This window comes from Natrix helvetica (genome assembly GCF_964273705.1).
Source record: "Natrix helvetica genome assembly, chromosome: Z".
Classification (NCBI taxonomy): domain Eukaryota; kingdom Metazoa; phylum Chordata; class Lepidosauria; order Squamata; family Natricidae; genus Natrix; species Natrix helvetica.
This window is the reverse complement of record NC_138554.1, coordinates 8,061,301-8,084,145: the sequence shown is the minus strand read 5'-3', so window position 1 is coordinate 8,084,145 and position 22,845 is coordinate 8,061,301. Positions and strand designations below refer to the sequence as shown.

General features: G+C 42.7%; 1 gene segment (V, D, J or C); it reads left to right on the top strand.

Annotated features, from left to right (window-relative positions):
- The window catches only part of LOC309382127 (T-cell receptor alpha chain constant-like), a 31,256-nt gene extending 14,175 nt beyond the window's left edge, over positions 1-17,081 (top strand). The window contains exons 2-5 of the C gene segment in view: positions 8,438-8,725; positions 12,317-12,367; positions 16,115-16,222; positions 16,816-17,081.
- Positions 17,082-22,845: the final 5,764 nt, after the last annotated feature.

Sequence of the window (22,845 nt, the reverse complement as noted above, 5' to 3'; positions counted from 1 at the left end):
GCCATCCATTGCAACTGGGAAAACCATAGCCTTGACTGTAGGCACTTTTGTTGGCAGGGTGATGCCTCTGCTTTTTAGTCTGCTGTCTAGATTTGCCATAGCTTTCCTCCCTAGGAATGTTATTTCTACTGCCCTTTTATTTACTGCTTAATTGCAGGGGTAAAAGTCTCTAGCTGCAGGACAATTAATCTTCTTATCGGTGGTGCCCATTTGCCAGTCCTCGTCTGACTTCAAGGTCATCTTCCTTATCTCTGAAGCTTGCTTATGTATTTTTTTTCTTCTCTTGGGATCATTTTTATTCCCCTCCGTCTATTTCACCCAACATTTATGTTATAAAAGCAGGATTTCCCAGGAGTCTTTCATTGAAATAACCCTGTTCAGCTTCGAACCGAGGACCACTCTCTACCGAAACTGAATTAAATCAAATGACACCAACACCCTCAAATAGTTAATAGAACATAGAATGTCAGAGCTGGAAGGGACCTTGGAGATCTTCTAGTCCAACCCCCTATTCAAGCAGGAGACACGGCACCATGTCAGATAAATGGCTGTCCATGCTTCTCCTGAAAGCCTCCAGTTTTGGGGCATTCACAACTTCTGTAGGCAAGGGTACCTGCGAGACCACCTACTGCCACCAGTAGCCTCCCACCGTCCAGTACGATCCCACAGAGTTGGCCTCCTCAGGGTGCCGTCGGCCAGACAGTGTCGGCTGGTGACCCCCAGGGGGAGAGCCTTCTCTGTGGGAGCGCCTTCCCTCTGGAATGAGCTGCCCCCGGAGCTTCGCAAAATCCCTGACCTCCGGTCCTTCCGACGCGCCCTAAAAAGTTGGCTTTTCCAGCAAGCCGGCCTGGCCTGTTAATTTTAACTCATTTTTTAAATGTATTGTCCTATAAATCCAGTTTGTGTTTTTGGGATATATATTTAATTTCTTTTCAACTTTCGGGATGTGTGTTTTTTAATGTTGTACGCCGCCCTGAGTCCTTTGGGAGAAGGGCGACATATAAATCCAATAAAAAGAAAACAAAAAACAAACAAGCCATCCCACTGATGTACTGTTCTCACTGTTAGGAAATTTCTCCTTAGTTCTAAGTTGCTTCTCTCCTTGATTAGTTCCCATCCATTGCTTCTTATCAGGGCTTTGAGCGCTTTGGAAAATAGGTTGACCCCCTCTTCTTTGTGGCAGCCCATTAAATATTAGAACACTGCTATCATACATAATAATATTCCTTTCTTTTAGATTAAAAATTACAGGATGCTAGTGACTTTGGAAATTCCACCCTTCCGCCTTCCTTCAAATTCTTTGGGAACTACCAAAGGCCATAGCTTCGAAACTTTTAAACATCTGATTGCAGCAAGCATGTTTATTGAGCAAAACTAAGGGATGCGATATTTGGAAGTTTGGCGAGCCATATTCCGATGCAAACTTTTAATGTAAAAATATATCATAGGTTGAAGGGAAGAGCAAAAAAATGTTGTGGAGCTCTTCCTCTGGGTTGTCATTTTGTAAAGGAAGGTGTCATGGTGTTACGCAGGTAGTGGATGGAATATTAAATTTGGAAGTGGCACCAAACTAATAGTTCACCCTGGTAAGTCGACATTTTTATACGTGCCATATTTAAGGAATAAATCTGAGAAACTCTCTAAGGAAATACTGCTTTCCTTTATCCTATCTTTGACTTGAGAACAATATTATAATTCTTTTAATTTAGCATCGTAATGAAGATTAGGTTTGTGGGTCTTACTGGTCCCAGTTCATAAACAGATCACTTCATAGGGCTTGGAAACTAGCCATTTTGTAAAGATGCTCCTTGTAGTGCTACAGTCCTGGGACAAAACTCATTTTGGCAGTGGGACCACGCTTGTTGTCGTCCCTGGTAAGCTGAGCATTTTTGAATGTGCTTCTTTAAGGGGCAGTTGGGACTTTTGTGGAGTTCTTGGTGCCTTCTGAGCCTGTTGGTTTTCTTGCAGACATTTCATTACCCAACTAGGCAACATCATCAGTACTAGAAGAGAGTGGGGTTTGCTCTGATTTTTGTATATATTCGTGACTTGAAGCCGTCAGTGATGCTGGGAGTGTGAAGGACTTTCCATGGTGAAGACAATCACCACCAGATAAGGAGTTTTCTTGTTCTTTCTTTCTATTTTTCTTTCTCTTTCTTTCCTTCTCTCTCTCTCCCTTCCTCTCTCTCTCTTTCTTTCTTCTCTCTCTCTGTCTCTCTCTCTCCTTTGAAGGTTGGGATATAAGTTAGGATTTCCTAGCCTATGTATTTATCAACAAATCTAATTTTTTATTCCAACATGATGAAGGCCTGTTAGAATTCATTGGTTGATAATTTCATACTTTTCATCCAACAACTTTATTAGCTACTTTCTTTTTCTTTCTTTCTTTCTTTCTTTCTTTCTTTCTTTCTTTCTTTCTTTCTTTCTTTCTTTCTTCTTTCTTTCTTCTCTTTCTTTCTCTTTCTTTCTTTCTTTCTTTCTTTCTTTCTTTCTCTTTCTCTCTCCCTCCCTTCCTTCCTTCCCCCCTCTCTCCCTTCCTTCCTTACCCCCCTCTCTTTCTTTCTTCTCTCTCTCTCTGTCTCCTTTGAAGGTTGGGATACAAATTAGGATTACCTATCCTATGTATTTATCAAGAAATCTATTCTTTATTCCAACATGATGAAGGCCTGTTAGAATTCATTGGTAGATAATTTCATACTTTTCATCCAAGACAACTTTATTAGCTTCTTTCTTTCTTTCTTTCTTTCTTTCTTTCTTTCTTTCTTTCTTTCTTTCTTTCTTTCTTCCTTCCTTCCTTCCTTCCTTCCTTCCTTCCTTCCTTCTCTTTCTTTCTTTTTTCTTTCTTTCTTTCTTTCTTTCTTTCTTTCTTTCTTTTTCTCTTTCTCTCTCCCTCCCTTCCTTCCTTCCCCCCCTCTCTCTCCCTTCCTTCCTTACCTCCCCTCTCTCTCTTTCTTTCTTCTCTCTCTCTCTGTCTCCTTTGAAGGTTGGGATGCAAATTAGGATTACCTATCCTATGTATTTATCAACAAATCTATTTTTTTATTCCAACATGATGAAGGCCTGTTAGAATTCATTGGTAGATAATTTCATACTTTTCATCCAACAACTTTATTAGCTTCTTTCTTCTTTCTTTCTTTCTTTCTTTCTTTCTTTCTTTCTTTCTTTCTTTCTTTCTTTCTTTCTTTCTCTCTCTCTTTCTCTCTCCCTCCCTTCCTTCCTTCCCCCCTCTCTCCCTTCCTTACTTACCCCCCTCTCTTTCTTTCTTCTCTCTCTCTCTGTCTCCTTTGAAGGTTGGGATACAAATTAGGATTACCTATCCTATGTATTTATCAAGAAATCTATTCTTTATTCCAACATGATGAAGGCCTGTTAGAATTCATTGGTAGATAATTTCATACTTTTCATCCAAGACAACTTTATTAGCTTCTTTCTTTCTTTCTTTCTTTCTTTCTTTCTTTCTTTCTTTCTTTCTTTCTTTCTTTCTTTCTTTCTTTCTTTCTTCCTTCCTTCCTTCCTTCCTTCCTTCCTTCCTTCTCTTTCTTTCTTTTTTCTTTCTTTCTTTCTTTCTTTCTTTCTCCCCCCCCCACTCTCTCCCTCCCTCTCCCTCCCCCTCCCTTCCTCAGCTGTCCAATATCACAGACACTTTGGCAAGTGCATTTGTGAAAATTCCAATTTGGGTCATTCTATACTTTTCCTATTGTATATATTTAGTTTAGATGCATTATTTGCAGAGGGGTAATTTCACTACCATTACATGCTGGTAATGTGGTGATTGATTTCAAGCCTTCAAACATTGGGGTTTCATATCATATCACCATATTTGTTGGTCCTCTAGAAGTTTTGGACAGGATGGAGAAAGCCTGTGGTGACTTAGATGATTGAAGGGAGAAGAATTCTATGATATTATGGTAATTATCCAGGAGCTACGTTCATCTCAATGCAGTTGTTATCTAAATTAACACTGGGGCCATTTTGTTTTGTTTAAGTAATTTTAGGGATATTCCTGTTAGTTTTTCAGAAATTACCAGAATTCAGATATTATATACGTAAGAATGGAACATTCTGCACACAGAATAGAAGGGAAGGGAAGGGAAGGGAAGAGAAGAGAAGAGTTGGAAGGGATCTTGGAGGTCTTCTAGTCCAACACCCTGCCTAAGCAGGAAACCCTATACCGTTCCAGAGAAATGGCTATCCAACATCTTCTTAAAGACTTCCAGTGTTGGGGCATTCACAACTTCTGGAGGCAACTTCTGTTCCACTGATTAATTCTTCTAACTGTCAGGAAATTTCTCCTTAGTTCTAGGTTGCTTTTCTCCTTGATTAATTTCCACCCATTGCTTCTTGTCCTGCCCTCAGGTGCTTTGGAGAATAATTTGATTCCCTCTTCTTTGTGGCAGCCTCTGAGATATTGGAACACAGTTAGTCAAACTGTTAAATCACATCTAGTTACACAGTCTAATACAGATAAGACTTTATCATTCAGGATCTTACTGGACCTTCTTTCTTCTTGTCTTGTCCTCAGGTCTTTGAAGAATAGGGTGATCCCACCCACCCCTCTTCTCTGTGACAATTCCTCAAATATTGGGAAGCTGCTATATTTGAGGGGCTTCTCATAGTGAGGAGGGGTTCAACGTATTCTCCAAAGCACCTGAGGGCAAGAAAAGCAGTAATGGATGGAAGATTAACAAAGAGAGGTGCAACCTAGAATTAAGGAGAAATTTTAATCAGTAGGACAACTTGCCTCCAGAAGTTTTGGGTGCTCCAATTCTGGAGGTTTTTAAGAAGAGGTTGCACAGCTATTTGTCCAGTGTGGTATAGGTTCTCCTGCTTGAGCAAGGGCTTTGACTAGAAGACCTCCAAGGTCCCTTCCAACTTGTTATTTTGTATTCTGCAACCCTGGTGTCCTTGGGTTTGATCCTTTGGTAGAGTGAAATGCAGAATTGGTTCCAAACTTAATGCAGAATTCTTGAAGATCATTATAAAGGTAAAGGTTCCCCTCACACATATGTGCTAGTCGTTCCTGATTCTAGGGGGCGGTCCTCATTTCCATTTCAAAGCCAAAGAGCCAGCGCTGTCCAAAGACATCTCCATGTTCCTGTGGCCGGCATAACTAAACGCCGAAGGCACACAGAACGCTGTTACTTTCCCACCAAAGGTGGTCCCTATTTTTCCACTTGCATTTTTCACGTGCTTTCGAACGGCTAGGTTGTCAGAAGCTGGGAGAAGTAACGGGAGCTCACTCCGTTACGCGGCGCTGGGGATTTGAACCGGCAAACTGCCAACCTTTCTGTTCGACAAGCTCAGCGTCTGAGACACCGCGTCCCTCTGAAGGCCATTCGTCCTCAGCTAATTCACTAAATGAATACAACCGCAGGAAACGCAGGAAGATAAGCTACAGCCGCTCAGAGCGTGAGCTCTTAGTCATAAAGTGATAGCATCAGATGAAAGCCCACAGGGAGGTAGGCGTAAGCTTTGCGGGTTTTTCTCTGCCGTTAGTTCTGGAAAGTTTTGCAAACGCTTGAAGAAGTTATTAGCTTGAGTTGCAAAAGAAGAAGAAAAAGTGCAAAAAAGAAGTCAAAATACAAATACATTGCGTTTTTGGCCTTGCAAGAGGTCAAAAACTAATGGTAGGAGCCTGCGTGGGTGACACAGAGGCCCACACAATCATGGGGCTGGCCGGCCCCATAACAACTCTCCCTCCCCCCACTTGTACTTACAACTACTAACCGGGGGTGCTTTCCGGCTTCTGTTACTGCCGGTTTGTTCAGGGATGCGCTTCGGGCATAGTAAAAAATTGCTTCTGCAAATGCACAGAAGCAAAAAACAAGATGGCGCCGCCGATAGAACCAGTTTGGGGTGTGTGGCTGACTGAGTTACAACCTACTCGGCTGAACCGGTCCGAATCAGCAGGAACCCACCTCTGCTACTAACCCTCTGCATCTTGCAATTGTTTACCTTTTGAAATTTTATGTTATTTTTACAGTTTTAACTTTTATACCATACAATACAATAGGAGAGTTGAAAGGGACCTTGGAGGTCTTGTAGTCCAACCCCCTGCCTAGGCAGGAAACCCTATAGCGTTTCAGACAAATGGCTATCCAACATTTTCTTAAAGACTTCCAGTGTTGGGGCATTCACAACCTCTGGAGGCAAGCTGTTCCACTGATTAATTGTTCTAACTGTCAGGAAATTTCTCCTCAGTTCTAAGTTGCTTCTCTCCTTGATTAGTTTCCACCCATTGCTTCTTGTTCTGCCCTCAGGTGCCTTGGAGAATAGTTTGACTCCCTCTTCTTTGTGGCAACCCCTGAGATATTGGAACACTGCTATCATGTCTTCCCCTAGTCCTTCTTTTCATTCATTCATTCTGATTTTAATGTTATTTTTATTCATTCTATTTTGTACGAATCTTTATTCATTCTATTTTGTACGAATCTTTATTCATTCTATTTTGTACGAATCTTTATTCATTCTATTTTGTACGAATCTTTATTCATTCTATTTTGTACGAATCTTTATTCATTCTATTTTGTACGAATCTTTATTCATTCTATTTTGTACGAATCTTTATTCATTCTATTTTGTACGAATCTTTATTCATTCTATTTTGTACGAATCTTTATTCATTCTATTTTGTACGAATCTTTATTCATTCTATTTTGTACGAATCTTTATTCATTCTATTTTGTATGAATCTTTATTCATTCTATTTTGTATGAATCTTTATTCATTCTATTTTGTATGAATCTTTATTCATTCTATTTTGTATGAATCTTTATTCATTCTATTTTGTATGAATCTTTGAATGAATCTCTAGTCTGATTGCATTTGCAATCCCTGGCACCTCAAAAGTCAATGAGTGACTCCTGATCCCCGCTCAAAAAAAGTCGTAATTTCTGTTAATTACTCTCTAGAATAGCAGACAAGATTTTTCTTTTGACTCCAGCAGGAAATTGGGATGCATGCTTTTCTAGAAAGGGATGATAACCAGGCTTAAAATCGCACACGTTTCCATAACTTCATTGCCTCTTATGACAACAGTGTACAATGCAAAGTAGAACAAATAGATGAGAAGGAATGTTGTTCTTGTTAGTTGCAAAGTCGTGTCCGACCCATTGCGACTCCGTGGACAATGTTCCTCCAGGCCTTCCTGTCCTCAACCATCCTCTGGAGTCCATTTACGCTCAAGCCTACTGCTTCGGTGACTCCATCCAGCCACCTCCTTCTCTGTCGTCCTCTTCTTCTTTTGCCCTCAATCTTTCCCAGCATTGGGCTCTTCTCCAAGGAGTCCTTCCTTCTCATTAGGTGGCCAAAGAATTTGAGTTTTATCTTCAGGATCTGGCCTTCTAAAGAGCAGCCAGGGTTGATCTCCTTTTGGACTGACCAGTTTGATCACCTTGCAGTCCAAGGGACTCGCAGGAGTCTTCTCCACCACCATGATTAGGGGACTGGAGACTAAAACATATGAAGAACAGTTGCAGGAACTGGGTATGTTTAGCTTAAGAGAAAGAAGGACTAGGGGAGACATGATAGCAGTCTTCCAATATCTCAGGGGTTGCCACAAAGAAGAGGAGTCAAACTATTCTCCGAAGCCCCTGAGGGTAGAACAAGAAGCGATGGGTGGAAACTAATCAAGGAGAGAAGCAACTTAGAACTGAGGAGAAAGTTCCTGACAGTTAGAACAATTAATCAGTGGAACAGAAGTTGCCTCCAGAAGTTGTGAATGCCCCAACACTGGAAGTCTTTAAGAAGATGTTGGATAGCCATTTGTCTGAAACGGTATAGGGTTTCCTGCCTAGGCAGGGGGTTGGACTAGAAGACCTCCAAGGTCCCTTCCAACTCTACTATTGTATTGTATTACCATCGTTCAAAGGCCTCCATTCTTTGATGTTCAGCCTTTCTTATGCTCCAACTTTCACAGCCATACGTTGCAACTGAAAAAACAAACAAACCCATAGAAGGTATAGCATTCTCTTAATTGGTGGGATGTCACTTTTTACATCTAGCCCTTGATTTATAACAACAATGGGACCAGAATTTCTTCTGCTAAGTGAGGCAGTTGTTCAGTGAGCCGTGCCCTGATTTTACGACCCTTTCAGCCACAGTGGCTAAGTACATTTTCCAGGTTGTTAAGTAAATCCAGATTCCCCTTGGCTTTGCGTGTTGGAAATCGGCTGGCTAGATTGCAATTGACAATTAGGCAACGCCCACCTGCAACCGTTGTAAAATATGTGCTGGCTTGCTCCCTGCCCAAATTTTGCTGGCTGTGGAGATGCTGCAACCGTTGTTAAGTGGGAGGACTGGTTGTAGGTCACTTTCTGTCACGTCAAATGGTGGCTAAATAAACAGTTGTATATCTAGGACTACCTGTAGGTGCTTTCCAAGCTTTTCAGATCTCAAAACTGAGCAATGTATGGTTTTTTTATTATTATTATTATAGATCTTGTTGAGTCAGACCCTTCGGTCTACCAGTTGGCATCCAAAGAAGAATCCAAAGAATCCAGTGGCGTAGCCGCTTGCCTCATTACTGACTACTCACCTAATCCCATCCACGTGATTCCTCATAGTAGCTTGGAAGCTGAAGAGTTCAATGGCTCTGCTGTAGTTGTGAAAGAAGACGGCGACAAAACATCAGCCAGCCTTGGGGTCGTCATTTGGAAGAACAATAAAGATCCACTTCAATGCTCTGCTATTTACAATGGGAAAAACTACCAAGCTGAAAAGGAAGGTAAATCGAAATAAATATTGGCATTCACATCAAACCCATATCTAAAATAAAGCTTTCTTCCTCCAGTCCAGCTTGGAGACCAATACTGTGTTTCCCCGAAAATAAGACAGGGTCTTATTTTCTTTTGACCCCCGAAATAAGTGCTTGGCCTTATTTTCAGGGAGGTCTTATTGTTTTGGAGGTGCAGGAGGGGGTAAGCATAGTCCCCTCATGGCTGCTGCTGTGTTGCAATGTTTTCAGGGAGGGCTTATTTTAGCGCATGCGCTCAAAAGCCCAATTGGTTTTATTATCAGGGGAGGTCTTATTTTTCAGGGAAATCGGGTAATAGCTGCCTTTGTTATGGTTCCTGAGGGCTGGTTGAATATCTATTGGACATCCCGCAGAAAAGATGAGACTCACTTAGAGAACCAGATTTCCAAAAGGTTTCGCAGATACATTGGTTTGTTTGTTTGTTTATTTGGATTTATATGCCGCCCTTCTCCAAAAGGACTCAGGGCGGCGTACAACATTAAAAAAAACACACACACCCCAAAAGTTAAAAAGAAATTAAATACATATCCCAAAAACAAACCGAATTTAAAAGACAATACATTTAAAATAAGTTAAAATTAACAGGCCAGGCCGGCTTGTTGGAAAAGCCAACTTTTTAGGGCGCGTCGGAAGGACTGGAGGTCAGGGATTATGCGAAGCTCTGGGGGCAGCTCATACATTTAGCGTATGGCATGCCATCCGTGGACTAGCAATCAATATTAACCCTTGAGTTCGATTAGTAAAACACAATAAAATATCAATGTCGAAAAGATCAAAGTTGATATATCAATGCCTCTCGGCCCGGGATGGTGAATCTATGGCCTGCGTGCCACCGGTGTCACATGGAGACCTCTTTGCGGGCACTTAAGCTGTTTCCCAGCTCAGCTGCACCGCACATTCACGGGCGTGCGTTTCCCGCCAGCCAGATGATTTTTGGGACTCTGCCGTGCGTGTAGGAGACATGCGCGGGGGGCTGGGGGATCATGTGCACATGCATGGTGAGTGGGAGGAGTCACTTGCACATGTGCAGAGGGGTGTGGGGGAGGGGTGCCCCCCATGCCCCTTTTTTGGTCACAGAAGGCTTCAGGGAGGCCTGCTAGGCCCAAAATGTGGCATGGTGGGGTCGCGCGCATGCACGGAAGAGCACGGAGGGTTGTACGCATGTGTAGGGGGAGAACAGCGGGGTCATGTGTGCATGCGCAGGAGGTGGGGCGCATTGCATTAGGGGTGTGGGCATGCGCGTGAGGCAGTGGTGGGTTTCAAATTTTTTTAGAACCTCTTCTGTAGGTGTGGCCTGCTTTGTGGGAGTGGCTTGCTGGCCATGTGACCAGGTGAGAGTGGCCAACTTGTAAAATGTGGTGAAACTCACTTAACAACGCTCTTGCTTAGCAACCAAAAGGTTGGCTCAGAAACTCTGGCATTTGAAGCACGCAAGCCTTCAAGCTGTCAAGTTACAAGACCCTTGCACCCCTAACCCTTTAGGACAAAAAAACCCCCGGGGTGTTCAAACTTGACAGCTTTAAGACTTGTGGACTTCAACTCCCAGAATTCCTCCTCCAGTCATGTTGGCTCAGGAACTCTGGCATTGAAGTGTGCAAGTCGTAAAGCTGTCAAGTTACAAGACCCTTGCACCCCTAACCCTTTAGGGAAAAAAACCCCAGGGGTGTTCAAACTTGACAGCTTTAAGATGTGGATTCAACTCCCAGAATTCCTCCTCTTGCTCTTCATCTTGATGTCCGGACAGGCAGCAGGGGAGGGAGCTGGAACCGGTTCTAAACGGCACTGTAGATTTGTGCAACCTCTTCTGTAGAAGAGGTTAGAACTGGCAGGAACCCACCCCTGGCACGAGGAGAAAAGGGTTAGCCATCCCTGGTCTAGGCCATCTAACCATTGAAGTACAGCATCGTTTATATTAATACAAAAAATAAATACCAGACCAATTTACGCCTTCAACTTCTGGTCAGGATGTGATCTACAGTTTGATGTGGGAATCTGCAACCGTTCTGCAGAAAGAGATGGGGCGGGGGGGGGGGGACGAGACTTTCTCACAGTTTATTGAGATGTGCGTTTCACACATGGTTTAAACTGCCTTACTTCCCCAAGTAGTGTAACACGTTTTTAACCATGCACCGTGTGAGATACAGACACACATATTTGCTGAAATAATATCATTCCTTCTCTTCAGTGAAAAGGAGAATTTAAGTTTCGTTTTTAAAAAGTACTGTCAATAGCAAAGATAGATGCAGTGAAATAGCATTCAATCATGTTCAGAGTTGCCTCCAACTTTAAAGTGGATGACAAATACATTTAATAACAAACAATAATCAATAAGTAAACTTTCAAATAGTTTGGGAAGTGCTTGGGAAATGATAAATCTTCACCTAGTCTTCAGAAGACTGTTTATGAAGGCATCAGGTGATCTTATCTGCTGAAGATATTCTAGAAAGGAGTTGCCACCACTAAAATATGCATTACTCCCATATATCAACTTGTAAAGCGTTTCCATGACTGTTATCAAGTTGACATAAAAAAGAGAGAAAAGGGAAGAGAATGCCATGCATACCTTTGCCCAGAGTCAGTCTCATATTTCTACAGCTAGCATGTGAAGTGTGCACATTCGTAGCCTGCCACAGCATCTTGTTGGTGGATGTGATTTATGACACAGACAGAAAGGAGGGGATACAAGGGTAAAGTTCAGATTCCATTAAGCGGAAATCAGTTTCAGCTCCGCAGAAGAACATGCCAAAATGTTGATCCTAATAAATGAATGGATTTCTTTTGAACTTTGTCTTGAAGCTCGTAAATTAATTAGGTCATCTTTTGGAAACTTCATACCAAGCTTGCCTCAGTCTCAGGAGGTCCTTTACCCTCTACTACTACTTAGTACTACTACTAGTAATACTACTACTAAGTGCTGCTACCTAGTAGTAGAGGGATAAGGATCCCAGGTGGACATCGTAATTAAAGGCACATAAAAATAACCATTGCTCCTGCTTGTAACACAGCTGTAGGACGTCTGTTTTATTTTTTTGTGTGTTGGAGAAAGAAGAGAGCAAGCCACAAAATATGAAAAGTTGTCAGCCCTGCCTCAACATGAGCTTCTAAGGAAAAAAAAAACCTTTAACAACATTGAGGATGAGAAGGTCATGGTTTATTAGAAATCAAGGAATATACAATAATGCAAAGCCGGAACTGAAATTCGTGTGCCAAAATCCCAGGGTAACTTTTCCCTTTCCAAAGGTGCCTCCCATAACTGGTCCCTCCAAGTCCAAAAAATGCAAAAGAAATGTGTTTTTTAGAAAGGTTTTCCGAGGAATGCAGCTGCCCTCCGTTCCCAAGCCGTTGACCTTGAGAAGGTGCTCAGAGTGGGACGATAAACTTTCATCAACTTTTGTTTATGGCAGATTGACACCGAAATAACTTCTTGAGGCCTAGTAGCATAGCATAGCATCAATCATCCAGGTGACGTCTGAGAAAAACATTCCCTGAATCTATCTTGTTTTTTCTTTTATCATAGTCGTAATCATTATTGAGTTGTTGTTGTTGTTGTTGTTGTTATAGGGGATGCTACATGTAAAGAAACTCCGTCCGACACTCCAGCTTTCGAAACAGGTATGTTAACTGTGGGTAAAATATCAAAATAACAGAGTTGGAAGGTGTGAGGGAATCGCGCAGCAGTTTTCCACACCAAGTCAGAGACACTGAAAAGATCTTGTAGTTTTATATTAAAAAATGTATTTGACATTCCAATTTACAGCAGTCAAGATAGTCAGGAGGACTAGGAACGTCGTGAGGTAAATCACAGAGCACAAAGGGGGAAAAAAGGCGGGAAAAAAGGGAAATTCCCCCTTTACCTCATAGCAACCAATCATAGGGTAGATTGCCTCATGCACAAGCCAGCACTCTCCGACCAATCAACAACAACTGTGGGTTCTGGCCAGAGGTGGGTGTCTACTGGTTCAGACCGGTTCGGGCGAATCTGTAGCTTTGAAGATCAGCTGGGAGTGAACCAGTTAGCTCCCACGAGCAAGCGCGAACCGTGTGCTTAGCAAACCAGTTGTTAAACCAGTAGGATCCCACCCCTGGTTCTGGCCCAATGTACACTTCACTGTTCCAGCCACTAAATTTAATATGCTCACAGAAGGGACTTTGGAGATCATCCAATCCAACCTCCTGCTCAAGCAGGAGACCCTATAATAATATAGCTATATGAATGAGATATACCTGTGAGAAGTTGAAATAAAAGCAGAACGTTGTGTTAAGTCCTGCAAAGGCCTCTTCAGTGGGGTTTGGGGGGGGGGATCTCAAAAAAGTCAAGATGGCAACTGTGAATGCCGATTCTAAGCCTTACTCCCTATTTACTCTCTGCGGCAAGCCCGACACACACACACACACACACAAACGAGCAGAGTTTGAATTGTTTACAGATTAACAGAGTTGGAAAGGACCTTATAGGTCATCTAGTCCAACCCCCCACCCCTACCCCATTGTGGCTAACATTGTGATTTCATTTTAACCCACACTCCTTCACTGCAGAATCACATTTTTGTTGAACACGCAAGTATGTCTTTGACGTACGGCAGTTCATTTAGTGACCGTTCAAAGCAACAACACGACTTTAAAAAGTGACTTATGACTTAACACTAAGTTTTTCAGACTTAACATTCGTCCTTGGGACTTGAGTTACCGTTTCTTTGTGGGGTCTATTTCACTTGTGTCATTAAGCCACGAAATATGGTTTGAATGGCTGGGTTTGTGCTTGTAATCTTAACTATTTACATAGATCAGAGGTGTCCAACTCACGGCCCATAGGCTGCATGCGGTCCTGAACAGCTAGTAATGTGACCCTAACAAAATTATTGCGGTTGAAGCTGAAGTAGTCATTGAGAGGTAGGACGTTGTAGCAGACAATTTTGTGCCTGACCTACCATATTTTTTAGAGTATAAGACGCACCAAGGTTTTGAAGAGGCATTTTTTTCAAAAAAGTAGGTAGGTAGAGGGATAGAGAGAGAGAGAGAGAAAGAGAGAGAGAGAAATACAGTAGGTAGGTAGGGAGAGAGAGAGAGTAGTTAGGTAGGTAGGTAGGTAGGTAGGTAGGTAGGTAGGTAGGTAGATAAAGGGAGGGAGGGAGGGAGAGAGAGAAAGAGAGAGAGAGAGAGAGAGAGAAATACAGTAGGTAGGAAGAGAGAGAGAGTAGATAGGTTGGTAGGTAGAGGGATAGAGAAAGAGAGAGAGAGAAAGAGAAATACAGTAGATAGGTAGGGAGAGAGAGAGAGAGAGTAGGTAGGTAGGTAGATGTTTCCAGGTGGATTTATCCATGTGCTGGAGAAGGAAATCGCTGACAATCTGCAGCACCTAAGACTTTGTTTCTGCTGGCACAGCACTTGATCAATCTAATTCTCATCAACCACTCTAACTAAAGAGCTTTCCGAAAGGAAAAAAAAAGTTTTTGCACTCTGCAAACCTCCCAAAAATGTCCACTTTTTTGCAAAAATGCCCCCCCCCTTTTTAAAGAGGCATGAATAGCCTTTGGGGGGCTTGAAGAGTGCTCCTGGGGGCTGGGGGGGAAATTGAGCAAAAAATGGCCCATTTGTCGCTCATTTCTGCCCTCCCCAACCCCCAGGAGCTCTCTGAAAGCCTCCTACAAGCTATGCACGACCAATTTGGTAAAGGGGGCGGGGCTTCAGGAAGCCAAAAATGCCATATTCGATGTATAAGACGCACCCAGATTTTCAGCCTCTTTTTGGAGGGTAAACGGTGTGTCTTATACTCCGAAAAATACGGTAAGTGTAGTTCATAAAATTGTCTGCTACAACGTCCTACCTGTCAATGACTACTTCAGCTTCAACCGTAGCATCCCCAGGGTCACAGGATCAAAATCCGGATGCTTTGCAACCGACTCATGTTTATGACCGTGGCAGTGCCCCGGGGTCATGGGATCTCCTTTGGCGATCCTCTGACAATGGGGAAGCCAGTTTTCCCTTAACAGTGGTTTGACTAATTCAACAACTATGGTGATACACTTAGCAACTGTGGCAAGAAAGGTCACAAAATGGGGCAAACTCATGTTTCGCTTAGCGGTAGAAATGTTGGGCTCAATTGTGGTCGTAAGTCGAGGACTACCTGCAACTTTTGATTCAGCATGAAGCATCAAGTCAGACATGAACTCTTAAAGGGCCCAATCAAATATTGCTTGGTTCAGCCAAAGATGGGGAACTGTAGCTCTTTAACGATTTGTGAACTTCTTCTTTTTTTATTGAAATAGTTTTATACAAACAAATTCCCCCCCCCTTTTTTTTTTACCCCCCCCGACATATAATATAGATCACATACAAATACTATACCCTCTTCCCTCCCCCCGTCTTAAGATAAGTTTCTCATTCAAATATTGTACCCCCTCATCTCCCAACAATCATAATTTAAATTTCTCTTATAGTGACAATAGCCCATTAACCCCATCTTCTAAATTAATTGAACATATATAAATCATAACGTAAATTTCTCTTAAAGTAACAATATCCCATTAGTCCCATCTTCTAAATTAATTATACATATATATTTCCCCACCCTCCACCCTAACCCTCCCCCACCTTTCAATCAAACCCACCCCCCCTGACTTCCGCTGTGCACCACTCCAGTAATTCCAAACATCCCATATGTTATTTACTCTGTTCATCTGTCAATCTAAACATTCTTACCTAAAGGCTACATAGTACTTCCTAGTCTGATATTTATTCTGTATATAATCAATCCATTTTACCCATTCCTGTGTATAATTCTCCTGCTTCTGACCTTTTAAGAAAGCTGAAATTTTTGCCATTTCCGCAAACCCCGCCACTTTCTGAATCCATTGATCGATTGTCGGTAAAGAATCTTTTTTCCAGTGTTGAGCAATCAACAACCTAGCTGCTGTAACCATATACAAAACCAGTTTTGTTTCCCCTTTAGTAAAATCCTTAATTATACCCAATAAAAACATTTGCCGAGTAAATTATATTCTTTTCTTAAATACATTTTGCATAACCCACCATATTTTTATCCAAAAAGCTTTAGCCTTATTGCAAGTCCACCATACATGAAAAAAGTAGCATCTAAACACCCGCATCTCCAGCATTTTGGTTGAACATTTGGGTACATACATGATAATCCCAGACTGGCTCAAGAATTCTGGGAGTTGAAGTTCACAGATCATCAAAGTTGCCGTAGTTCTCCACCCTTGATCTAGGCAAGCATCATAAGCAACCAATCTCAACGGCCAAATGAGACAACTTGATATTTATCTTCTTCTTTTTCTTCTTCTTTTTCTTCTTCTTTTTCTTCTTCTTTTTCTTCTTCTTTTTCTTCTTCTTTTTCTTCAGACGAAAGGTTGAATCTTCTCTCTCTCACTGTATTGGGACTGAGATTAATATTTTTCAAGAGCGTCGCTCTCAACCTGATGCTGACCTTCTGGGCATGGTCAAGATGAGGTAAGCAGATCTTTTAATACAGGGGAAAGATCCACTTAATGTCCATGGTTTCACTTTGGGCACCTCAAACCTGGATTAAATCATTTCTAGACCTGAGGTGCTATTCAGCAGGTTCCGACCAGTTCTGGAGAACTGGTAATGGGAATTTTGAGTAGTTCAGGGAATCAGTAAATGTCACTTTGGACTAGTCCCACCTCCGTCTATTCTCTGCCTCTTATACGCTTATACGCTGCCTCTTATAAGACACACTTATATGTGTGTCTTATACGCTGAAAACTATGGTACCTCACAAGGTTTCTAGTAGAACCCTTAAATTAAATGTAATTTCATGTTAATATAAACAAACATTTCTACATTTCATGGGATGTGTTCTGTGCACCTGCTGGCCACATCACCCCAGGAATTGTCTTCGGACAATGTTGACTCCTTCAACCAAGAAATGGAGATGGGCACTGTGCCTTAGGGTCAGAGGCAACTGACGGAGAAACCTTTACCTTTAGTAGAAATGTTTGAAAATGGTTTGTCTTTGGGACAACCGGCATCCTCCTAATTGTCTCAGATAACCAGAAATCTCTCTTCTTCTTTTTGATTAGGAAGGACAGAAAAATGGGGAAACGTAACTGGAACTTCAGAATCATCCAGGAACTTCAAAATTTGACTGGACGGAAACATGCTACCAGCTTTCCTAATTGCCTTCTCGGGTTTTTAAACAAAACAGCCTCCCTTTTTAAATCTTTCATCGAACAGCTTTAAAAAAAAAAACATCTAGGCAGCTTATCAACCCCAATTCTCGCATTGTTCTAATGTACTATTACCGTCTTCTGAATATTATGTGTTAAAACATTTACAGTGTAATAAAGTTGGATATTTGATTGTGTGTGTATGTCTCATCCTTTATAATTCAGGAACATTATTAGTTCTTCCCCCTTCAAAGAACCATTAACAAATAAACTCATGGTGGTTTACAAAGATAACAGAATAGCAGAGTTGGAAGGGCTCTTGAAGATTGTGAGCCGTTGCCCCAGATCAGCTCCGCTGTGCATGTGCCTGCGCCTCCTGTAGGACAGCTGTTTTTCAAGTCTCTGCCACATGTGTGCATGGAGGAGATGCATGTGTTCACATATGCATTTGCAGGGGCATGCCCATGCACAGGTCATGCATGTCACTGCGTTAATTGTTTGCTAGCTGAACTGAAGATTTACTGCGCAGGTCATAGGCCTTATCAGCAATGATTTACTGTGCTTGCTTCTTAACACGTTTCTTAATACATCACACATTCCAGAGACTTCTGATCTTCTGTTCGTCTGCCAAGAAGGTGGACGACAATTGCTCTTGCCAAAATGTAACAATTAGATAGATTTGTTTTTCATTTTATTTTCATATTAAAGTTTGTTTTTAATTAGAACATGTTATCGGGTCTTATTTTAGCTTTTTCTGAAGATATGCTTTTTAGGAAAGCCGACGGTCTACACCTCATTAGCTCAGGGTGAAATTTCCCCTAACAATGCATGCATAGGATGGGGAGAGTGGAGGGACTGCAGGCGTAAGCGCAGGGGTGGGGCGCCTATAGGGGAATCACCTGTGCACGTACATGGGGCAGGGCAAGCAGGTGGGGGGAGGGGTCATGCACGCATTGCATTATAGGAGCATGTGCGCGCTTTCAGCCCGCAACAGCAATAATGTTAGCTGTTCTGACCCCTCTCCGTCCGGTAATGAACGCCGACAGAGGCTTAGCTGTTTGCCACTTTTTAATCGCAAAGATTACAACTCTGTTGGCTGAACACCCAGACAAGAATCACATGCAAGAATAGTTGGCAGCTACCCAAATCAAACAGAACGGAATACAAGACAGACCAGACAAGAGTTTCTCAATACCGTTAGGAACGGTTGAGTCCTGCAAACAGCTTCCTCCCAAAATCCCCTCTTATATACCCTCTTGGGAGGGACCACGCCCCAACCACCTGGGCTTCATTATCTCTTAGGAGCTTGTCTCCGGAGCAGCTGTTGCCTTCGTTTCCCCGCCCTTCTCTGCCGTGCGTCAGGGACAAACTCCCTTTGATCTTCCCCACTGCTCCATGCCTCAGGCGCCTCGTGGTGGCCAACCACCCTCTCTGGTCCCTGCTCTGCGTCTGAACCCTGCCCAGGGTCCTCCACCTCCTCCATAGCCGACTCATAGGGCTCGTCGCTATCTGAGTCGCTCAGCAGCTGCAAAGGATCCTGCTGGGTCACAACAGTTAGCTATCCCTGACCTACACTATTTCAGGCAAATGGCTGCCCAAATTCTTCTTCAAAACTTTCAGTATTTGAATACCCACAACCGCTGGAGGGAAGTCACTGATCCATTAGTAATAATGTGTTATAGGTGTATAATCTTCCATAATGGGGTTAGCTCACTTATATTTTCTTTTGCTTGTCTTAATGTTCTTCCTTGTGTGGGAAGCCCCGCTCCCCCATCCTCCTAGAAGAATGAAATATTTTGTGGATTTTTTTTTTAAAGGCTGAATATTATATTTGGGCACTATATAATAAAATGAAATTTGGGCACTATCTAATAAAATGAAATTCAATGGTGAAAAGAGTCAGGCTCTCCATTTAGACAAGAAAAACGAAATGCACAGGTACAGTATAGGGGGTGCCTTGCTCAACAGTAATAACTTTGAGTGGGATCTTGGAGTCCTAGTGGACAACCATTTAAATATGAGCCAGCCGTGTGCAGCAGCTGCCAAAAAAGCCAACACAGTTGTAGGCTGCATCAACAGAGGGATAGAATCGAGATCATGAGAAGTGTTAATACCACTTTATAATGCCTTGGTAAGGCCACACTTGGAATACCGCATTCAGTTTTGGTCACCATGATATAGAAAAGATGTGGAGACTCTAGAAAGAGTGCAGAGAAGAGCAACAAAGAGGATTAGGGAGGCAAAAACATATGAAGAATGATTGCAGGAACTGGGCATGGCTAGTTTAATGAAAAGAAGGACTAGGGGAGACATGATAGAAGTGGTCCAATATCTCAGGGGTTGCCACAAAGAAGAAGGAGTCAAACTCCTCTCCAAGGCACCTGAGGGCAGGACAAGAAGCAATGGGTGGAAACTAATCAAGGAGAGAAGCAACTTAGAACTGAGGAGAAACTTCCTGACAGTTAGAACAATTCATCAGTGGAACAGAAGTTGCCTGCAGAAGTTGTGAATGCCCCAACACTGGAAGTCTTTAAGAAGATGTTGGATAGCCATTTGTCTGAAACGATATAGAGTTTCCTGCCTAGGCAGGGGGTTGGACTAGAAGACCTCCAAAGTCCCTTCCAACTCTGCTATTGTATTGTATGTTTCCCTAGACCAGAAATGGAGAAACATATTTTTTTAGAGGCAGGAAGCAGCCCCCGTCTCCCTGCACCCAATTAGAAACTGAGGAGGCACCTTTTAGAAATGCAGGTTTGGAAATCCATTCAAGACAGGGTATTTTGAAACCCCCTCAGCAAAGTCGGAACAAAGGAGAGAATGGTAGGATTCGCCCCTCACTCAAGATCCCAACCAGAACAAAGCTCTTAAGCCCAATAGGAATTGCTCCAACACCCTTTCATAACACAAGCCCCTTCATGAGGAGAAATTTCCTGACAGTGAGAACAATTAATTAATCAGTGGAACAGAAGTTGCCTCCAGAAGTTGTGAATGCCCCAACACTTGAAGTCTTTAAGAAGATGTTGAATAGCCATTTGTCTGAAACGGTATAGGGTTTCCTGCCTAGGCAGGGGGTTGGACTAGAAGACCTCCAAGGTCCCTTCCAACTCTGCTATTGTATTGTATTGTATTGTATCTCCCTCCCCCTCCCCCTGGAACAATCCAAACCTCAAGCAAATTAGCTTAGACAAGCACCTAGGAATATGCATTTTCTCTTCTGCCTATAGAGCCAGCTACGATCCTTACATAATCCCGACATGACTCCGTAGGAATCGGACAACAACAAATAGAATACATGTTCTTGCTCAGGAACAGGAAGCTCAAATACAAAGCCTAGAGAAGGTATATAAACCCTCCATTCTCAACTGCATTTTGTCAGCTGCCCAGGACCACAAACTCATGGAGTTCTGCTTCACCAATAAAGCATCTTTCCAATTCAATGCCTGTTTCCAGTGTTTTTCCCCTGGTTTGAAACTGAACCAGATGTATATTTCTTCCCACACTTGAAATCAAAGCCAGAAGGTTGGGACCTGCACATTTAAAACCAAGTTTGTTGTATTTATTTTATACAATGACAATAAAGGCTGTACTATACTAAAAGCATAAACTTCTTAGAGCTCTTGCCCGCCACGGAATTTTATTTCAGCTTTTCATCCCTGCGTCTGAGTGTTGGTTTCGCTTTTACAAGAATTACACGCCAGCTAAGAAATATTCTGGCCTTCTGGTCTTGCTGAGTTAACTATCTCTTTTAAAAAAAAAAAAAATAAAGTTCATTTGTTTTGAACATCATTCCATTGATGCCTACACAAAGAGGTTTCAGCAAAAGCAGAAAACAAACGTAATTATAGTTTTGTTTTCCCCGAACAAACCACCGCATTCAAGCTGACAATACCAGCAAGTGTTTTGCTGTCTTTAACATCTAAGGAAGCTTCTTCAACTTAGTCTTTAAATCTGTTGTCTTTAGAATAGAATAACAGAGTTGTAAGGGACCTTGGAAGTCTTCTAGTCCAACCCCCTGCTTAGGGAGGAAACCCTACACCACTTCAGACAAATGGCTATCCAACATCTTCTTAAAGACTTCCAGTGTTGGAGGATTCACAACTTCTGGAGGCAAGCTGTTCCACTGATTCATTGTTCTAACCGTCAAGAAGTTTCTCCTCAGTTCTAAGTTGCTTCTCTCCTGGATTAGTTTCCACCCATTGCTTCTTGTCCTGCCCTCGGGTGCTTTGGAGAAAAGCTTGACTCCCTCTTCTTTGTGGCAGCCCCTGAGATACTGGAACACAAATCTGTTGCATTTAGACTTCCATACCACTTCACAGGGCTTCCATAACGCTTCACAGGGCTTTGGGAGAGGGGGCGGTTTAGAAATGTGAATAAATAATAATAATACAGCCCTCTTTAAGTGGGTTTACAGTGCCAGCATATTGTCCCCCAAAATCTGGGTCCTCATTTTACTGACCTTGGAAGGATGGAAAGCTGACTCAACCTCAAGCCAGCAATTTGATCGAACCCCTGGCAGTCAGCAGATTTAGCCTGCAAGACTGCATTCTATAAGGGATGAGTGCATTCTATAAGGTGGTTCAGTGGCTAAGACACTGAGCTTGTCGATCAGAAAGGTTGGCAGTTCGGCGGTTCGAATCCCTAGTGTCGCGCAATGGAGTGAGCTCCTGTTACTTGTCTTTGTTTCTGCCAACCTAGCAGTTCAAAACATGTAAAAAATGCAAGTAGAAAAATAGGGACTACCCTTGGTGGGAAAGTAACAGCGTTATGTGCGCCTTTAGCGTTTAGTCACGCCGGCCACATGACCACGGAGACGTCTTCGGACAGCGTTGGCTCTTCGGCTTTGAAATGGAGATGAGCACCGCCCCCTAGAGTTGGGAACAACTAGCACATACCTGCGAAGGGAACCTTTAACTTTATCTTTACTGCATTCTGACCATTTTGCCACCCCGGGAACTAATATTGTTTAGGAATTGGAAGGAACTTATTTTTATTTCATTTTATTTTTACTCCACCTTTGTTATTTTTACAAATAACCACTCAAGGAAGCAAAAATATCCAACACACCTTCCTCCTCCCCGAAACCCCCCCCCCATGAGGTGGGTCGGGCTGAAAGAGTGAGTGACTGGCCCAAAGTCACCAAGCCAGTTTTTACGCCTTAAGGTGGGACTAGAACTCACGGTCGCCTGGTGATCAGCCCCAAGCCATGCAGCTGGTTTTTGTGGCTAAGGCAGGACTAGAATTCACAGTCTCCTAGGGATTGGCCCAAGGTCACCCAACTAGCTCTCATGCCTAAGGCAAGACTGGAACTCTGTTTTCTAGTGGTTGATCCAAAGTCACCCAGCTGGTTTTCACGGCCAAGGCAGGACTAGAATTCACAGTCTCCTAGTGATTGGCCCAAGGTCACCCAACTAGCTTTCATGCCTAAGGCAAGACTGGAACTCTTGTTTTCTAATAGTTGATCTAAAGTCACCCAGCTGATTTTCACGGCCAAGGCAGGACTAGAATTCACAGTCTCCTAGTGATTGGCCCAAGGTCACCCAACTAACTTTCATGCCTAAGGCAAGACTGGAACTCTTGCTTTCTAATAGTTGATGCAAAGTCACCCAGCTGACTTTCATGCCTGAGTAAGACTAGAAGTCACAGCCCCCAGGTGATCAGCCCAAGGCCACCCAACTAGCTTTCATGGCAAAGGCAGGACTTGAACTCAAGGTCTCCTGCTTTCTAGCCTAGTTCCTTCACCACTAGGCCAAACTTGGTTCTCCAGATTAGCTAAGGAATGATGCTGGTTGAATTGGTGGAAACTAATCAAGGAGAGAAGCAACTTAGAACTGAGGAGAAACTTCCTGACAGTGAGAACAATTAATCAGTGGAACAGAAGTTGCCTCCAGAAGTTGTGAATGGCCCAACACTGGAAGTCTTTAAGAAGATGTTGGATAGCCATCT